General features: G+C 44.1%; 1 protein-coding gene across 1 annotated transcript in view; it reads left to right on the top strand.

The window, feature by feature from the left end:
* Window positions 1-19,731, top strand: part of ADGRD1 (adhesion G protein-coupled receptor D1) — a 717,614-nt gene that overhangs the window by 8,548 nt on the left and 689,335 nt on the right. The gene's annotated exons all lie outside the window — the stretch shown is intronic.

Here is a 19,731-nt window from a genome sequence, read left to right as displayed (position 1 = left end):
ATAAAAAACACTGAATAACATTGATTATATCCTTACAATGGCGCATGTCAAGTGGTGGGATATATTAGGCAGCAAGTGAACAGTCAGTTCTTGAATTAGATGTGTTGGAAGCAGGAAAAATGGGCATTTGTACGGATCTCAGAGATTTTGATGAGGGTAAACTTGTGATAGCCTGGTAACTGGGTCCGAACGTCTCCAAAATGGCAAGTCCTGTGGAGTGTTCCCAGTATGCATTGGTTAGAACATACCAAAAATTGCCCAAGGAAAGACAACCTTCTAAAATTGGCTCAAAGGACTACAGGGTCATGGGCATCCATGGCTCATTGATGTGCGTGGGTAGCGACGGTTAGCCTATCCTGTCCAATTCCACAGAGGAGCTACTGTAGCACATATTGCTGAAAAAGTTAACGCTAAGGCCTCATTTACACGAGCGTGTGCGTTTTGCGCGCGCAAAAAACGCTGCGTTTTTCGCGCGTTTGTATTGCGTATGGTCTGCGTATACGCAGGCTTGTTGCGTTTTTTACGCGCGCAGGACTAGCGTTTGCATCGCGCATAAAAAACGCAGAGGGGATTATTGGGACGCCTGCCTACAAATAGGCCAGCTGGCCCAACCCCTGCTTGCTGGTAGAACCCAGTTTTGAACCTTCTTTCCGCCTCTGCAGAAACAAGCGTGTGTTTTTCCCTTTACGTTGCAATTGCCTTGACATCGAACTATTATGGCTTCGCCATCGCTGGCACGTGTGCTTCTTCTCTGGATGATCTCACGTCGGTTTGGCGAGCGGCGACACATGCTGCAGCACCGGACGTCTGTAAGAACTCGCATTTGGGTTCATCCACTTGTGGCGCAACGTACTATAAAAGGCCATTTCCATACCCTGTATGAGGAGTTAGGGCGGCATCCCGAAAAATTTTGTGCCTTCTGCCGCATGTCTGTGGCCGCGTTTGACCTTCTTCTTGCGCAAACTCGCTCTGGTCTCACCTACCAGAATACCAACATGAGACGCTGCATTTCGGCCGAAGAACGGCTGCTTGTGACCTTGAGGTATGTGTGAAACGGATTGCACTTAGACCATGCCGCTGTCTGCTTATCCAGCCCTCCACTAACATATGTTCTGCCTTTGTATTTCTTTCTCGTTTTTTCTTAGATTTCTGGCCACAGGCAATAGCTATCATTCGTTGCATTTTGAATTTCTTTTGGGAGTGACCACCATTTCGTTCATTATCACATCCACCTGTGTCGTGTTGTGGCAGAGGTTAAAGAGCACGGTCATGCCGCAGCCCACGACAGAACAGTGGCTAAGTATTTCGGAGGGATTTCTTAGAGCGACAGAATTTCCGAATTGCATTGGTGCCTTAGACGGCAAACACATTCGTGTGAGAAAGCCCCCACGCAGTGGCTCCCAATACTTTAACTACAAGCAGTTTTCTTCTATGGTCTTGTTAGCCTTGGCGGACACCAATTATAGTTTCACTATTGTTGACATTGGCTCGTATGGAAGCTCCGCTGATGCACGCATATTCCGTTCTTCAAGAATGGGAAAACGACTCCTCAATAGGCGACTGGCGGTGCCGGAACCTTCCATCCTCCCGGGCTCCAGTGGCCCCCCTATCCCGTATGTTATCGTTGCGGATGAGGGCTTTGCACTCACTAGGCAAGTCATGCGTCCCTTTGCAAGAAGGGGCTTGGATGACCGTCGGCGCATGTTCAATCTCCGCCTGGGACGAACTCGGCGCTGTGTGGAATGTGCCTTTGGCATTATGTCAAACAGGTGGCGTGTATTTCTCTCAACCATGCAATTGTCCATGCCGAATGTCACACGTGTTATACAAGCGGGTGTAGTTCTGCATAACTTCTGCCGCATTAATGATGCTAACTTTGATGCAGAATATATCCTGACACATGCAGGCACCACTGACAATGTCCCGGTGAATCCTCAAGGGCGTTCTGTCTCTTCTGACCTTCGCGTGCGTGATACGTTGGCAGCATATTTTGCGTGCCCATCTGGACCAGCACCGTGGGGGCCAGAAGACCTTTGAAGGGGTGTATGTTCTTTGGCGGCTTCACTACCCACGTGTCATGTGACCATGTAACTATTGTGTGTATTTGTGGGTTTGGGGTTGGGTTAGGGACGCGCAAAACCAGAGGACCCTTGACGCGCGTTGCGAGCTTACATCTCTCAGGGGTTCAGCAGGACTTTATACAGTTGCTGAGTTACTTTCCCCATATATCCTGTTGTGCCGACTACACTTTAGGACCGTCCAAGTGCAAGTGTAGTTCGTTTGCCTCGGGGCCCATGGCAGGACCTAAACTTTGCAATCGCTTTCAAGCTATGTCAAACCCCGACAGATGAACTAAAACCTTATATCACATGGCCATGCATTGGTCCAAAAGGCCAGAGGTGTGTGAGAGTGTAGGCAAAGGAACATTGTGGCAAACCTTGTGTTGTGTGGTCTAAATGAATAATAACATGAAAGCAAACCATTAACCATGATTATTTTTCTTGATGGCTTTGGAGCCAACTAAAACGTTTTGCACCTGAACATACACACGAAGAACATGGTGTAACGAACAAAAAAACAACAATGTGTGCACACAACAAACGTGGGCAGCCTTGCACCACACACAACATTGCCGTCCAAAGATATTCCCACCAACACACTCACAGGTGTTGGTATCTTTGTCCTGGGGAGGCATATTCCTGCATATCAGCACCACTATGCTGGACCTGGAGCTGGGTAGGTTGTCCCTCGCCAGCATAGTGGTGCTGATGTGGTGGGTGGAATGTGTGCCCTGGCAGCTGGTGAGCCATAGGGCGCATGTAGGGATACGGCCGTACCATCTGGGGAACAGGGTGGAATTGCCCAGGCACCTGGGCCGTGGGTGGCAGCATGTAATTATTTCGCCACTGCTCTATTGCCGTGAAACACATATGGGGATTGTGTGGCGGTCTGCAAGCGTCGATCAATGTGACGATCGACGCCTGCATACGGCCCATAAGGTCCATCGGCACCAGGCGTAGGAGGGGGACAATGCTGCGGCCGAAGGCATCATTCCCATCCTCCTCTGCGGCTCGCCTGAGATAGTCCAGTACCCGCGTATCCACCTGGGCAGCTGTGGAGGGCTGTGGGGCACGAACACGCCGACTGCGGGCTCGCACGGGCCGCTCCTGGGCTGGAGAGGCAACCGGCCGTTCTGACTGGCCTGGTGCTGGCTCCTGGGGTGTCGGCTCGGGGCTGGGTGGCACGATATTGGGAGCAGGGGGTTCGGCCACAGACTCCCCCACGTCAGTCTCCTCTGCTGTGTCCTCCAAATTGTCGGTGGTTCTACAAGGAGCAAAAAAAGTATGACTACAATATCTAACATTGCCCACAACAACACGTTGGCAGACAGGACCTTGGCAAACACACATTACACTCATGCAACGGCATAAACGCTTACGTGCGCATATCCATGATGTCCTTCAGGAACATCAGCTGCTTAGTATATATGTAGGGCCGTTTGCGAGATGCCCCATCTCCGCTGCATCCCTTGTCACCCATCTCTCGCCTGAATTGATCACGGCAGCTCCGCCACCGTGTCTTGATATCTTGGACTGTTGGATGTAACAAAAACATAACACGCCATCAGAACTATCACCTCTCACTTCAAAATGAAGGGCCCTGCAATGGCAATGCGGTGGGACGTGGGGAAGCACCTGCTCCACCAAAGTTTCTCGTGCTAATGAGCGCAATACACATACAGGGCCCAGGTTTTCTATAGGCATGACAGGCATTGACAGAAAATGCCAGGTACTCACCCAACCGAGTGCGGTCCCGGGTTCGGCCAGTCTCCCACTCTTGCCCAAAGAGGTTTTTGGCCACCAACTCCCATGCGTCCTCCTTCACCGTCCTGTTATGATACTCCTCACATCTGGTATCCCATATCGCTGGATGCTCCTGGACAAAAAGGATGAGGCGCTCCACATCCATCCCGCGCGGCATGGCTGTAGTATGGCTGTGAAACGCTCAAAACTATCCGCATACAACTCTCCTGGCACTGGCTAGACTTGCCCCCTCGCACTTGAAAGGCAGGCACTTCCTGATTTGGAGTAGCTTTGTGTAGCTTTATAGACTAATTACAATGGACATAACAGCTCTTGCGTGTTTTTCGCGCATGCAACGCAGGACCGTCCGTGTAGCATGCGTTGTTTTCACGCACCCATTGAAGTCAATGGGTGCGTGTTGCGTGAAAAACGCAAGAATATAGAACATGTCGTGAGTTTTACGCAACGCACTCACGCAGCGCAAAATTCACGCATCGTCTAAACAGCCCCATAGACTATCATAGGTGCGTACGACACGCGTGAAAAGCACGCGCGTCGCACGCGCGTATAATACGCTCGTGTAAATGAGGCCTAACTATGATATAAATGTGTCAGAAAATGCATCAGAGCTTGCTGTGTTTGGGGCTGTGTAGCCACAGACAGGTCAGAGTGCCTATGCTGATCCCTGCCCACCACTGAAAGCGCCTATAATGGGTAAGTAAGCTTCAGAACTAGACCAACGAACAATGTTGCCTGGCCTGATGAATCACCTTATGTGGATGGCCGGGTATTTGTATATTGCTTACTTGGGGTAGAGATGGCACCAGGATGCAATATGAGAAGCCTACTGAGGAAGTGCGATGCTCTGGGCAGGTTCTTCTAGCAAAGTTTGGGTCCTGGCATTCATGTGGATGTTACTTTGACATGTACCACCTACCTGAACATTGTTACAGACCAAGTACACCCCTTCATGGCAGTGGAATTCCCTGATGAATGTGGCCTATTTCAGCAGCTCCCTGCCAGACTGAACAAATTGTCCAGGAACGGTTTAGGGTATGTTAACACGCACTAATTATGGACGTAATTTGGGCGTTTTTCCCCCGAATTACGTCCGAAAAAAGCGCCTCGATAGCGTTGACAAACATCTGCCCATTGAGAGCAATGGGCTGACGTTTGTCTGTTCACACGAGGCGTATATTTACGTGCCGCTGTCAAATGACGGCGCGTAAATAGACGCCCGCGTCAAAGAAGTGACCTGTCACTTCTTTGGGCGTAGTTGGAGCCGTTACTCATTGACTCCAATGATTAGCAGCGCCAATTACGTCCGTAACTGACGCGGCGTTCAAGCGCCTGCACATGCCGTTACGGCTGAAATTACGGGGATGTTTCCTCCTGAAAACATCCCCGTAATTTCAGCCGTTACGGACACTGTCGTGTGAACATACCCTTAAGGAACATAACAAAGAGTTCAAAGTGTTGACTTGGCCTCCAAATTCCCCAGATCTCAATCTGATCGAGCATCTGTGGGATGTACTACAAAACACGTCGGATCCATGGAGGCCCCACCTCACAACTTATAGGAATTAGGGTATGTTCACACAGGGTGGATACGTTGCGTAAAAGTACACAGCGTATTCGTCCTGTTCACCGCAGGGAATTCCAGCCGGAAAAAAATGCACCAAATTGTGGTGCAGTTTTTCGGCCGCAATGTGTGCTGCACAGAAAAAAAAATGGATACGTACCATGGCGATGCCTCCCTTCGATGTCCTGGCGTCATGTCATTCTGCAGCCCTGGGATAACGCTTCATCAAATGTGACCACTGCAGTCTGTGATTGGCTGCAGTGGTCACATGGGACGAAACGTCATCCCAGCAGGCCGGCCTAGACGAGGAAACACAAAGTTGCGTTTTTCAGTGGAATCGCAGCCTTTCCGCCGCAAAAAAACCAACATCTAATATTTGTTTCGGGTTTCACCTCCCAATTGAATTGAATGGGGAAAACCCGCAACAAATAAGCAGAATTTATGCAAATACAATTGACATGCTGCGGACTAAAAAAACAGCAGGTCAATTTCTGAACGTTTTTTCTGCTCATCATTTACGCAGCGTAAATCCACTCATCCACTTTGCTGCCAACAAAATCCGTTGTGGAAAATCTGCAGTATTTACGCCACGTGTGAACTTACTTTTAAAGTATCTGCTGCTAACGCCCTGGTGCCAGATACCACAGGACATCTTCACAGGACTTGTGGAGTCCATGCCTCGACGGGTCAGAGCTGTTTTGATTATATTTCTTATATTTCTATCAGAACTGATTCTGTTGGTACTGTATAAATAGACAGTGGTGTAACCCTTTCCGTGACAAACATTATGGTTGTATTTCATACATATTTAGTATGGGACTGCCTGTGGGAATGACTTTATTGGAGAACAGGACTTATTTAGAGAACTAAGTTTCTTAAAGAGACTCTGTCACCAGTTTATTAATTCCCTATCTCCTAACTAATCTAATAGGCACTTTGCTGCTGATAACTACAGTGTGATTTGTTTTTAAAAACTTTTATTATTTTAAAAGTTGAGCATTTTTCTAAATATGCTAATATGGCTATAATAGCCAAAAAGGAGGTGACACTTTATTTTCACTCTGGACGGTGTAATGTTTTCTGTATGACGCTGTCCAATCGTCACACAGCTTCTCCCCCTTCCCTACCCAGCAACACAGTGTGAACATATGGTATACAGATTCCATTCCCGACTGTGTTTTCAACTGGTGATATTTCCGCTGTTCTTGGTCATCTACAGCCCGAGATATGGCTGTTTAAAGTGACCCCCCTCCCTCCAGCCCCAGTCCCTCACACTGTGTGAAGCAGCTTGATACTGATAGGACATCCTCAGCGGATGTGTGGTAGCTCCTCCTCAGGAGAATCCCTGCTGTCACCTCTCACTTGACTAATAAAGGCTCATTTACATTTTTAGAAAAAAGCTCATAACTTATTCATAAATAATGAACGTTTTGGGACACAATTTTCACCAGCATTATCAATGTGACAGCGCCTATTGGATTAGCTAGGAGATAGGGTATTACTAAACTAGGGACGGATCCTCTATAAAGGTGTTTTGTGGTTCTGGTATATATATGAAAAAAATGGATTCATTGTATAATACAACATTATCTGATTCTTTAGTCCTTTAGATGATTATGTAACCAAAACTGCTAACTAAATATAAGATATATAAACAAGAGAAAACGAGTCAGAGATATCAAATATTGAAAAAATAGAAAATCTTTATTAATAATCAAACATGAGAATCTAAAACACATCAATTACTGGGTCAAAAAATAGATGAACACTAGATCAAAATTACGTACAAACAAATTACGGCATGAGAAGTCACTGATTTATTTGTACCCCAAATCAGGGATATATCCATGTAGGTAAATGTATGTCAGGACAGAAAAAAGAAGAAGGTGAAGAGCTTAAGTAAGGGCTTACACCTAGTAAACATAGCCAGTTAACAACTATATATAGGACCTGACAGAACCATAAAAATGTTCTTACCCATGTTCAGTAGCGTGGTAGTGTGACCCAGCGGATAAAGTGATGCCCCGACGCGCGTTTCGCGTGTAGCTTTTTCAAGGGGCATCACTTTGGGGCATCACCTATTTTACTGCGTGTCACGCATCACTCCATAGACTGTAGTCTGTGGGGGATCCGTGACAACGTGTCCCACACGGGTCCATCTCGGACGTGGAAAACGGCAGTTTTTCCACGTCCGAGGTGGGCTACATTCATGTGAATGTAGCCTTATAGTGCATCAGTGCGTGCATACATAAACAAATTAATCTAAAAAGTGGCACATAATCTTTGTTACAAGCAGGCCCTTATCTTTGGCAATCAGGTGAAAGTTGTTGATGAACAAGGTAAATAAAATAAAAAATCCACTTGTTCCCAATGGAAATGCTTTTCAAGGAATAATGTATCCTGGTAATTGGCCAACACACTTGAAATTGCTGATTTCTAGAAACCATGATCTATTGTTTGCGGCCACCTTAATCCCTGGTGCTTATTCACTTGTAGACCTTAATAAAGAGTTAAACATTTGTAAGCATATGGTGAATCCTTCACAGCCAGGTCAGCTGCAACTGTAACATTTTGTTCTGGCGCACGTTGCATATGTAGTGGCCCATCAAATAAGTGCCAATTCTTCCTCTTATGTTTGCAAGATTAACTTCTGGTTCCAGACCATATAGAGACTGTTACCTGTAATGTGCTAAATGTGTGTAGGGCATGTAAGTGATACGTGCAAGACTGATGAATGAATTGAAAACCATACTCCCTCAGCTGTAGCTCATCCTTCCCAGCTCCCAGCCTTGCAATAGGCCGATCGTTCCTGCCTGCCAGAACTGGCTCCCCGCCTCGTTGTTGGTCCCTCTTCATAACTCTCCAGGCCAACCCATTCTAAGGACCAGCCTTAAAGCTTGTGTCCCCCACACATGCCAGCTTATCCTGCAGTGGATGTTGTGTCTCACTTTCTATGGTGCTCCACTGTTTCCCTTAGCAGGAGAATAGTATGCAAACTAGTCCTATTTTCCCTTAACCAAATTTAATTTACTAAAGGGGTGAGACAATATGGACGTTCTCCTTCTCTTCACGAGAACCCCTTAAGTTATGAACTTAAAGAGGCTCTGTCACCAGATTTTCAAACCCCTATCTCGTATTGCAGCAGATCGGCGCTGCAATGTAGATTACAGTAACGTTTTTGTTTTTTTTTTAAAAACGAGCATTTTTGGCCAAGTTATGACCATTTTTATATTTATGCAAATTAGCCTTTCTTAAGTACAACTGGGCGTGTTTAAAGTTATGTACAAGTGGGCGTGTATTGTGTGTGTACAGCTGGGCGTTTTTACTTGTTTTACTAGCTGGGCGTTGTGAATAGAATTGTATGATGCTGACGAAAATTGCAAAAATATAAAAATGGTCATAACTTGGCCAAAAATGCTCATTTTTGAAAAAAGCAAAACGTTACTGTAATCTACATTGCAGCGCCGATCTGCTGCAATACGAGATAGGGGTTTGAAAATCTGGTGACAGAGCCTCTTTAAGGTAGTATTACACGGTCTGATGTGGGCTGTGTAAACGAGCACCGATCAACGATACACCTCATTGATTGGCGCTTGTTTGCTCCTTTCACAAGGAGCTAGTATGGGTACGAGCAGTTGTTACTCCGATCGCTCGTCCTCATACAGTTCTATCGTGTTAGCAGCACATCTCCCTGTTTACACACAGGGCCGACATCAATAAAAGTTTATGCATCTAAAACGATGCAATCAGCCGATGAACGAGCATTTGCTCGTTCATCGACTGATAGTTGCCCAGTTTACACAGTGCAATTATCGGGAATGAGCGTTCTCTGTGTTTGACCGATAATTGGCCAGTGTAAAAGGGCCTTTACATGTGATATATTACAGGTGGACCCGCTTTTATTGAACCCGTCAGTCCCGTGGACCTGACGGGTACAGGATTCAGCGAACAATACAGCTGCTCTGTATACAGAATACAAAGCAGCTGTAACTCAAAAAGTAAAAATAATTTTTAATAAAAACTAATTTGAAAGTTGCACCAATCACACTACTGACCTTTTTATTAAAAAAATAAAAAAAATAAAAATCACTTTCAAGGGTGTACATGGACTTTAAGTATTCTTTCAAGACACTTGCTAAACTCTGGACTATAAATCCCACCTATTCCTTTTTTCCAACCATTACTCCCCTACCTAACACATATCCAGGTGAGACAATAGGCACACAAGCCCCTCTCCCAGACAGGGAGAAAAGCCATGAGCCTAGCGACATCTGTGCTAGCAGACCATCAAAGCTGGATGCCCTCTGCAATTAAGTTCTAGATTTATGTTATCAGATTTCTGTTAATAATAGATATGAAGTTGTATGGTCTTTAAAATCATACAAAGGACTTTGGAAGATGTGCACTATTTTGACTCCAGCTCTTTATCTACAGATGTAGGTCTTGAGAAATTATGGGTTGCTAGGCAACAACTTCCTGAAAATGCTCAGAAAGTAGGCGAAATAAAATCAATACATTACAAAAAAAAAAAAAGTTGTATAAAAATCTTGCAGTATTTGTTCGTTTATTATAAGCAGCATTTCATGTCTTCCAAGAGGAAGTTATCCTATGCTTAATAACATCTGTGTCTGTTTACGGCCAGTAAGTGTTAGAACAAGAGATACTATATTATACGGTGCGGATCCTGCCGCAGTTATAAGAAACATTATCTAAGGTAACTAACAAAACTTCTAACATGAGAATCTGCTAAGGAGATAAGGATCTTGTCTATTGACAAAATGTGACTAGCAGCATCCAGGGTTGTAATGGCCTTCCATATGTACATCAAGGACAACTACCGTAACAATTACTGAAGAAAAGTATTTCCTTTTTTAAGACAAAATAGTACAGTTTTATTTGGGCATTATGTCATCTCTATAATGGTTAATATAAAAGCCTCATACTCTCATTGCATCTGTTTTAAGATTCTGGCTGTGCCTTTCACTGATACCAGTTATTATAAGATCTGGATCTGTAAACAGCCCACTGAGAATTCCAGGACAAGTTATGTCGGCAATAGAGGCTTATATAGCAACATTTTTTTTAACAACATGTTATTTTCATTTTATGTTGGGAATCCTGACTTTATTGAAAATTCTTTTTTATACAAGGCTTAGAAGATATATATATATATATATATATATATATATATATATATATATATGTGATAGCTGTCCTTGAAAATACCAGTGTCGTGAGAAAGGGATGCTTTATATAAGGGTATATATAATATGTCTATGGAGGGTTGAACCAGCAGACAAGTAGTGTATGACCCCCAGATCGGAGTTCAGGGGTACACTACTTCTGCGGATTCAAAGCACTGATTGGAGGTGAGGTGCTGACTGACAGGACTCTTTTCTTGATACATTACCTGCAATTTTGATTGGGGGGGGGGGGGGGCTGTACAGTGAGTGCTCTTTGTGCCTGTTGGTTTAACCCCTTATGAGCATTTGATAGCTGCCATTATATACAGCTTCACTATATCTCATGATTTTACTATAGTATTTCAGATTGCTAACCAAATCACTTTGTTCTGCACTAATGAGACTATAAAAGGCTGGAATAGATCTTTTCACTGAGGGAAATATTTCAGGAGAAAATAGTATAGCCATATTTTAAAGGGGTAGTCTCACTAAGACAAACTCTTTCCATATGCCATTTTAGGGTATATAAACATCATAGAGGGGTTTCCCTTCCATGAGCAAGAGTCAGAGTGAAGATCTGCTACGGTGAACGGATGGTGGTATGTAAAACTACATGCTGGACGAATCTTTCCATAGGAATAATGGCTTATCACTGAGGGATTCCCGGAGCCAGTCCTGGGGTGGCTGTTTTTAAAGGAACTTTATAAGACAACCCCTTTAACACTTTCATGAATGACACTGACCTACAGAGTAGCAATGTTAATGGTCCTTTAGCATCAGTTTTCTTTTATGATGAGGCCCAAAGTAGAGGCACAAATGTTTATTTCTGGTTAGGAAATTTACAGGTCTTTAAAATTTCTTCTGTAATGAGAAAATTGGAAGATTTATAAATGTAACTAGTATACAATTTTTCTAGTGTTATTGTCATTTGTCACTGGGGGAATGGCTTTTTAGTCAAACTAAGAATGACTGATTCTCTGCCACAAAAAAAGTGTAAGTGAATAATTCTGGGTACAACAAGGCGTTCTTTTATCATGCTCCCTATTCCTAATTCGAGAGCACTTTGGTAGGGGCTATGGCATGCACTAAACCAAAAATGTTAAATGGTATATAATCTCTATGGTACTCTGTCTATTGAGATACAGTGCAACCATGTGAATGGCACTTCAGAAGGGGTTTACTTAGAGCTATTCATGCTCACACTATCATTGAAAAACCTGCTGATGCACCAAAGAGTATGAATAATACCTGTCTTTCATGCAGGACAATGGTAAAAAGTCAGGATCACCAGCAAGCACTGGCTTCTAGGATTTTTATAGTGAAGAATTGCGCCGCATTCTATACACTATTACGCCATGCATTATTTTTACGTTAATGTTTACTTTGCCATAGTTCATTTTAGATAAGCTCATTCTGTGTTGTATTTGTTTCACATTTGATACGTATTCATATAAACATCACCAGCTGAAAATACATTGTTATTATTTGATTTTTACAGGAATATATTCATACGTTTGATAACCCCATCTCAAATAATTCATAATAATGGTAGCCTTGGAGCCCCTTTATTGTAAAAGAAAAACATTTTATCTAAATAATTGTAACTAAACAAAGCAGACAGCTATCCAAATGTGTCGTTCTCAGTACCCGCATTTATTTTATTATGAATGATTCGGTGTGCGGAATGAAGGAGACTATATCTCGAACAAAATCCTGCACATTTAATTACAGCCCTGCTATGCAGAGCTTGCTGTGTTTTATTCATGGCTGCAGTAACATGAAACCTTATGATTAAATGAAATATGATTTCCACAGAGAAGTGTATCAGCACATTTAAGAGCAGCTGCTTCTAACGTTAGTAACAAAAAGAAAAAACGACTTTTTTCAGGGTGTTTCAGGACAAAGTTACAATGAGCTGGTTACAAGCAGAATTGCTAACAATGTCATCATTATCGTGCCCTGCGTATCCAAAGGCTAGGAGCACACTCACATTCTTCTGGGATGATTTTTTATACAATGGATCCAAAAAGATTAGAAATCGAAAAAATGCCTCAGTCTTTCAATCCACTTTTAAAAGGCTTTTTCTATCTCTTTTTACCCATTAAAGTTAATGAGAATTAAATTTTGGGAACATTGCTCATCACTTGTCTGATCCATTATCCAATAAGCTTCAAGAGGATTTCCTGGACCTAGAAGAACTTCGATTTTTTTACATAAATTATTGTAAAAAAAAAATAACCAGCTTACAAAACATAAACAAAACAGTATTGATGGTATAGATGCAAACAGAAACAAAATATCCATATTTGCACTTTGCAACCTAAATATAATGTATGTCAAACAATGCAAACAAATTAATAAACATGCTAGTGTGAACAAGGTTATTACATACTTGTAACTCATTCCTGCAATGACTGCTTATTAAAAGGAGTTTGTCACCTTGAGAAAGCATCTTTTTTTTTAAGTCACACCAGTGGGTTCTATTGCAAAATACTGGGGCGTCGATATAAAGTTCACAATGTAACAATGTATGCCAATGAAAGTGGTTGATGCCATAACTATTTTTGGCACTAAAGTGGCTGCAATTACATGTCTTTATTTGCAGAAATTGTACACTTGTAATAGCATCTGCTGCTGATTTAGAAAGATATGCGTTTTCTTAAAGGGATCATCTGGTGACAGATGATCTTAGGATCATCTTTAAAACTGCATACATTATTTTACACGTAAGGTTTCATGCACACTGCCATGATCATACCTCCCAACTTTCAAGTAACGTAAGGAGGGATAGTTGTTTTATTTTAAGCCATGCCTCTAATCCCGCCAAATCCCTGCCCATACACACCTGGATCAGCCCACACAGTATCATGCTCACATAGTGCCTCCCACATATAATTCCAAATAGCTGCCCCATAGAGTATAAAGCCCCATAGCTGCCCCCATACAGTATAATGCCCCCACAGCAGCGATCATACAGTATAATGCCCCCATAGATGCACCCATACAGTATAAAGCCAACACAGATTCCCCTATACAGTTTAATGCCCACACAGATGCCCCCATGCAGTGTAATGCCCACACAAATGTCCCATACAGTACAATGCCCACACAGATGTCCCCATGTAGTATATTGCCCAAACTATTTCCCCCATACAGCACAATTCCCCATAGCTGCCCCCATACAGCATAATGCCCACACAGATGTCCCTATACAGTATAATGCCCACATAGCTGCCCGGATACAGTATAATGCCCCATACAGCATAATGCACCCATAGCTGACACATACAGTATAATGCCCCATAGCTGCCCTCATACAGTATAATGCCTCTATAGCTGTTCTTATACAGAATAATGCCCCATAGCTGCTCCATACAGTATAATGTCCCCATAGCTGCCCCCATAGAGTATAATGCACCCTTAGCTGCCACCATACACTATAATTCCCCACAGCTGTCCATAAAGTATAATGCCCCTATAGCTTCCCCCATACAGTATAATGCCCCCATAGCTGCCCCATAGAGTATGATGCCCCCTTAGCTGCAACCATACACTTTAATGCCCCCACAGCTGCCCATACAGTATAATGCCCCTATAGCCCCCCATACAGTATAATGCCCCCTTAGCTGCCCCATACAGTATAATGCCCCCTCAGCTGCCACCATACACTATAATGCCCCCTCTGCTGCCCATACAGTATAATGCCCCTATAGCTTCCCCCATACAGTGTAATGTCCCGATTGTTGCCCCATACAGTATAATGCCACCTTAGCTACCACCATACAGTATAATGCCCCCTTAGCTGCCCCTAGTGTCAGTGCCCACAAATAAAGTGTCAGTGCCCACATAGATAGTGCCACAGTGCCCATGTAGAAAGTGCCAAACCCCCTTAAAGATAGTTTAACCCCCATGTAGATAGCGCTACTCCCCCTAATCATAATGACTCCCTCTAGGGGCGGAATCCCCAGCCAGAGCAACAGCCATGCTGTGTCCGGGGATTCCACTCCAGGGGGAGCCCCTGACATCACTGTTCATATGTTCACTGTTCATCAGTGGCTCCTCCTGGAGCGGAATCCCCGGCCAGAGCATTACCTACGCTCTAGCAGGGGATTCCGCTCCAGGAGGAGCCTCTGACTTCACTGTCCATATATGGACAGTGACGTCAGGAATTCCCTCTATGATCGGAATCCCTGGCCAGAGCGTCGGCAATACCCTGGCAGGGGATTCAGCTCCAGGAGGAGCTACTGACATCACTGTCTATAAATGGACAGTGACATCAAGGGCTTCCCCGTGCTCAGCGCTTAAAGAAGAGCTGTGCCTGGATAGTCCTCTGTACTAATGCTGAAGCAAGGAGCTGAATTTTCCCTGCTTCAGCATTGAGTTCAACTGTATTTGCGTCCTGAGGACGCAGATACAGTTGACACCCGGAGTTCGGGAAAATACCACCGGCCACCCCAGGACAGTGGGAAACCGCCCAAAGTCAGGGACTGTCCCGCTGAATCCGGGATGGTTGGAAGGTATGCATGTTAAATATTTGAGTTGATCTGCAACTTGATTTTGTCATCGTACAGGGTCAGTGCATTTAACAATGCTGTGTCCAAGGACCCTAAGGCTGGGTTCCCGCAGTGCAGATTTGCTGCAGATTCTGCATGTATTTTTTAAGCCAAAACCAGGAACGGAACCTAAATAGAAGAAATTTACAAAATGCAGGCAAAATCTGCAGCAAACCTGCACTGTTGGAACCCAGCCTTAGGAAAGCTGTTTCAAGTTTAAGCCGTGAAAAAGTATAAAACTGTTTCAAGTTTAAGCTGTGAAAAAGTATAAAACTCCTTTAGGTCAGGATCACACAAAATTTTGATGCAGTTTTTGGTTCAGTTTCTTGAGCCAAAGCCAGAAACGGATCCAAAAGGAAGGAACAGTATAAAGAAAAGACTAATGCATCTCCTTTTGTTTTGAGTCCACTACTACGTTTGGCTAAAAAAACAGAGCCAATTTCTGCACCAAAATCTGCATCAAAACTGTGTATGTGACCCTGGCCTTGTGCACAATTTTTTTTTATTGCTCAAATGCATATCACCCAATGGCTACAGACTACAATACAAATATGTGTGTATAAAAAATAGCCTTATAAATTATTTAGGTAGCCCAAAAATTACAAAGTTAGAGTCTATAGTACCAAAATACTCTGATAATTAGGGCGTTAAATATGTAATGTTTTATTACTTTACTCATACATTATTATTTTATATCGCTATTGTCTGCTTGGAATTTCAAGACTACATGTAGGACATGTCAATGCCAAAATGCAGTGCAGTTATATAATTTATATTTTGTTATTTTATTTGCTGTTACGTTTTTTTTTTTGTGTTGACAATCATAAATTGAACATTAGAGTTGGCTGGGTTCACACAGAGTTTTTTGACAAGTTTTTTGACGCGGAAACCGCGCCGCAAAACTCGCCAAAAACCGGCCGAAAATGTCTCCCATTGATTTCAATGGGAGGTGGAGGCGGTTTTCTTCCGCGAGCGGTAAAACCGGCTCGCAGGAGAAAGAAGGGACATGCCCTATCTTTGCGCGATTACGTCTCTGACCTCCCATTGACATCAATGGGAGGCAGAGAAAGCGTATATTTCGAGGTGTTTTATGCCCGCGGCGCTCAATGGCCGCGGGCGAAAAAGGCAGCGAAAAACGCTGTGTGAATTTTGATGCAGATTTTCCGCCTGCAAAAAACTCTGTGTGAACCCAGCATTAGAATGAAATTACAATCCTGCATATTATTGTTAAGGGTATGTTCACACGCACTAATTACGGACGTAATTCGGGCGTTTTTGCCTCGAATTACGTCCGAAAAATTCGCCTCGATAGCGTTGACAAACATCTGCCCATTGAAAGCAATGGGCTGACGTTTGTCTGTTCACACGAGGCGTATATTTACGCGCCGCTGTCAAATGACGGCTCGTAAATAGACGCCCGCGTCAAAGAAGTGACCTGTCACTTCTTGGGGCGTAATTAGAGCCATTATTCATTGACTCCAATGATTAGCAGCGCCAATTACGTCCGTAACTGACGCGGCGTTCTAGCGCCTGCCATGCCGTTACGGCTGAAATTACGGGGATGTTTCCTCCTGAAAACATCCCCGTAATTTCAGCCGTTACGGACGCTGTTGTGTGAACATACCCTAAGGGTAATGCCATATCACAGTGGTTGTTATAGCATGACATATATTTAGCATGAAGAGATGTTCATATTAATAGACATTTTCCAGCTTTTTACAAAGAGTGTGATACAATTTATCTTATCATAGCACATAGATCAATATCCATTTGTGTCCTGGTTACTAATGAATCTTCATGTATACAAATAACACAGTGATGTGTGATGTCATAATCCAAGAGTGACCAACTGATCAATATCCATTTGTGTCCTGGTTACTAATGAATCTTCATGTATGCAAATAACACAGTGATGTGTGATGTCATAATCCAAGAGTGACCAACTGTTCCTGACCTCAGAGAACACAATCACATCAGTAGTTTCCATGTTGCTTGCGAACTACCATACTTCTATGAATCTGAGGGCACATTGTTCCTCACTAGATTCCACACAGACTAGATTTTTCCGTTTTTCCAATGCTGGTATTATGTCATTAGTTTTATGTATTTTTTTTTGTTCACTATCTATATAAAATCAACAAATTTTAAAGAGAAAAGCTTCTATAACTACATTAAACTGATATACAGTCCCAGCTACCGAACAGTTTTATGTTATTTCTAATCTAGTGTATTACAATGTGAGCATAGCTCCCAACTTTCAAGTATCACAAAGAGGGACAATTTTTTTTCTTTTAAGCCACGCCTCTAATCCCACCTAATCCCCGCCCATACACACCCGATTCAGCCCACACAGTATTAACCTCCCATAGTGTCTCTCACACAGTATAATACCAAATAGCTGCCCCTACACAGTATAATGCCCTCTAATGGCCACCATGCAGTACATGCCCCATAGCTGCCCTTATATAGTATAATACCCCCAAAGCAGCCCCTAGTGCCAGTGCCCATATATAAAGTGCCAGTGCCCATGTAGATAGAGCCCCATATAGAGCCACAGTTTCCATGTTGATAGTGCCACCCCCCTGTAGATAGCGCTACCCCCGCCCTGTAGATAGCGTCATTGGGACTCCCTCTAGGAGCGGAATCCCCAGCCAGATCATAGGCCGGGGATTCCGTTCCTAGAGGGAAGCCCTGATGTCACTGTCCATATATGGACAGTGACATCAGTGGCTACTCCTTGAGCAAATCCCCGTTGCCGGCACTGGCCGGGGATTCCGCTCCAGGAGGAGCCACTGATGTCAATGTTCATATATGGATAGATCATCGGCAATGGGAATTCCGCTCAAGGAGTAGTCACTAATTCTGAAGCAGGGAACTATCAGCTCCCTGCTTTAGAATTAGTTCAGAGCGGAGAGAGCAGAGGAAGCTCCTCCGCTCACCGAGGACTCCCCCGGCACAGCGCCACTTTAAGCGCTGTGTTCAGGGAAGCCCTTGATGGTACTGTCCATATATGGACAGTGACGTCAGTGGCTAATACTTGAGCGGAATCCCCGTTGCCGACTCTAGCCGGTGATTGCGCTCATAAATGGACAGTACCGTCAAGGGCTTCCCCGAGCACAGCGCATAAAGTATCACAGTGCCCGGAGAACCCTCGGCGAGAAGTTAGGGAGAAGTTACAGCAGTCCCATGAGCAGGGGTGTGGGGGGCCGCGAGGGGGGGGGCGGAGGGTGTCGTGGGGGGGGGGGGGTTTGCGAGAGGGTGGTCGCAAGGGGGGGGGGGGCAGGAGCTGCAAAAAGAATGTGCCTAGAGACACGAGTTTCTAAAATCATAAAATAATGTCATGTGTTCCCAGGCACTAAATTGTTTAAACTGTGTACTCACCACTGTCCTGTGGCTTCTTTTCCTCTGCAGTGCTCCGCTGTGTCTGCTAAACTCTGCTCCCTCGCTCCAGGCGGACTGCTGCGCAGGCAGCATCGTTGCAGGGGGGTGTGGCTGGCAACAGGGAGGGTCGGGGGCAGGGCAGGGCATTGCTCAGACCGCCCGGGACTGTCCCGCCGGATCCGGGAGGGTTGGGAGCTATGGTGTGAGGTGCTGTCATGATGGGCTGAATGTAAGAGAGTGCATTATGATCAGATTATTGAAACTTGGCCGTTTCTACTAACAAAGGTAGCGGCAAAATATGTAATGATGACACCCTATAGCATTACTTGGAATTAGGCTCCACTCCCCCATATTTACCGTCAGCAACAAATTCAGAACATGAAAAGCTTATGATTATTTTGGTCTCTGAGAATGTCATCCTGTACACTGTGACATATCAGCATAGGAAAAAACAAATAATTATGTCACAGTGCAGGGATAATACGTATAGTGATGCTGCAGTAGAGGGATAATGCACACAGCAGGGGTGTAACAAGCAACAACAGAGCTTCATAGAACACATTCATTTTTCCACGCCCCCTTCAACACTAGGGTAAGGTCACACGGGCTATTTTGAGCCATTTTTCTGCCCGTAAACGCCCTGATAAATGGCTGAAAAATCAAAAGCAGAACGCCTACAAACATCTGCCCATCGATTTCAATGGGAAATCCGGCGTTCTGTTCCGACGGGGCATTTTTTTACGCCTCATTTTTAAAAAACGGCGCGTAAAGAGACGCACTATAAAAACGGATGAAAATCAGTGGCTGTTTTCCCTTGAAAACAGCTCCGTATTTTCAGACGTATTTTGTTAACCGTGTGAACATAGCCTCAATGGTCACCACATTAACTGCCTTTTACCTCTGAGTAGACATGGGTCCCATAGTCCCTGCTATGTCTTGTACTCTGGCGCTCTAATTTCACCCATTAACAGAGGTCTGAACTAACTAAAGTTACTGATGTCTCTTTTCTGTCAGCAACACTGTCTGGTAGAACTGGTTGCAGAAAGTCCTATATGGCAAGGATTAATGTACAGTGTGTGCCAGGATACTAGGATGATCAGAATGTGTAAAATATATTTTTGATTTCATTGTCTGTTAGTAGAATATAGATCTAGAGTAGAGCTACATGGACAAGCATTTTTCGAGGTTGCTCAAATTTTTTATAAAGATCTATAGATTTGGAATCATCA

Source organism: Rhinoderma darwinii, chromosome 1 (assembly GCF_050947455.1).
Source record: "Rhinoderma darwinii isolate aRhiDar2 chromosome 1, aRhiDar2.hap1, whole genome shotgun sequence".
Classification (NCBI taxonomy): Eukaryota; Metazoa; Chordata; class Amphibia; order Anura; family Rhinodermatidae; genus Rhinoderma; species Rhinoderma darwinii.
The sequence above is the reverse complement of the archived record's forward strand: the minus strand, read 5'-3'. Positions and strand labels throughout refer to the sequence as shown.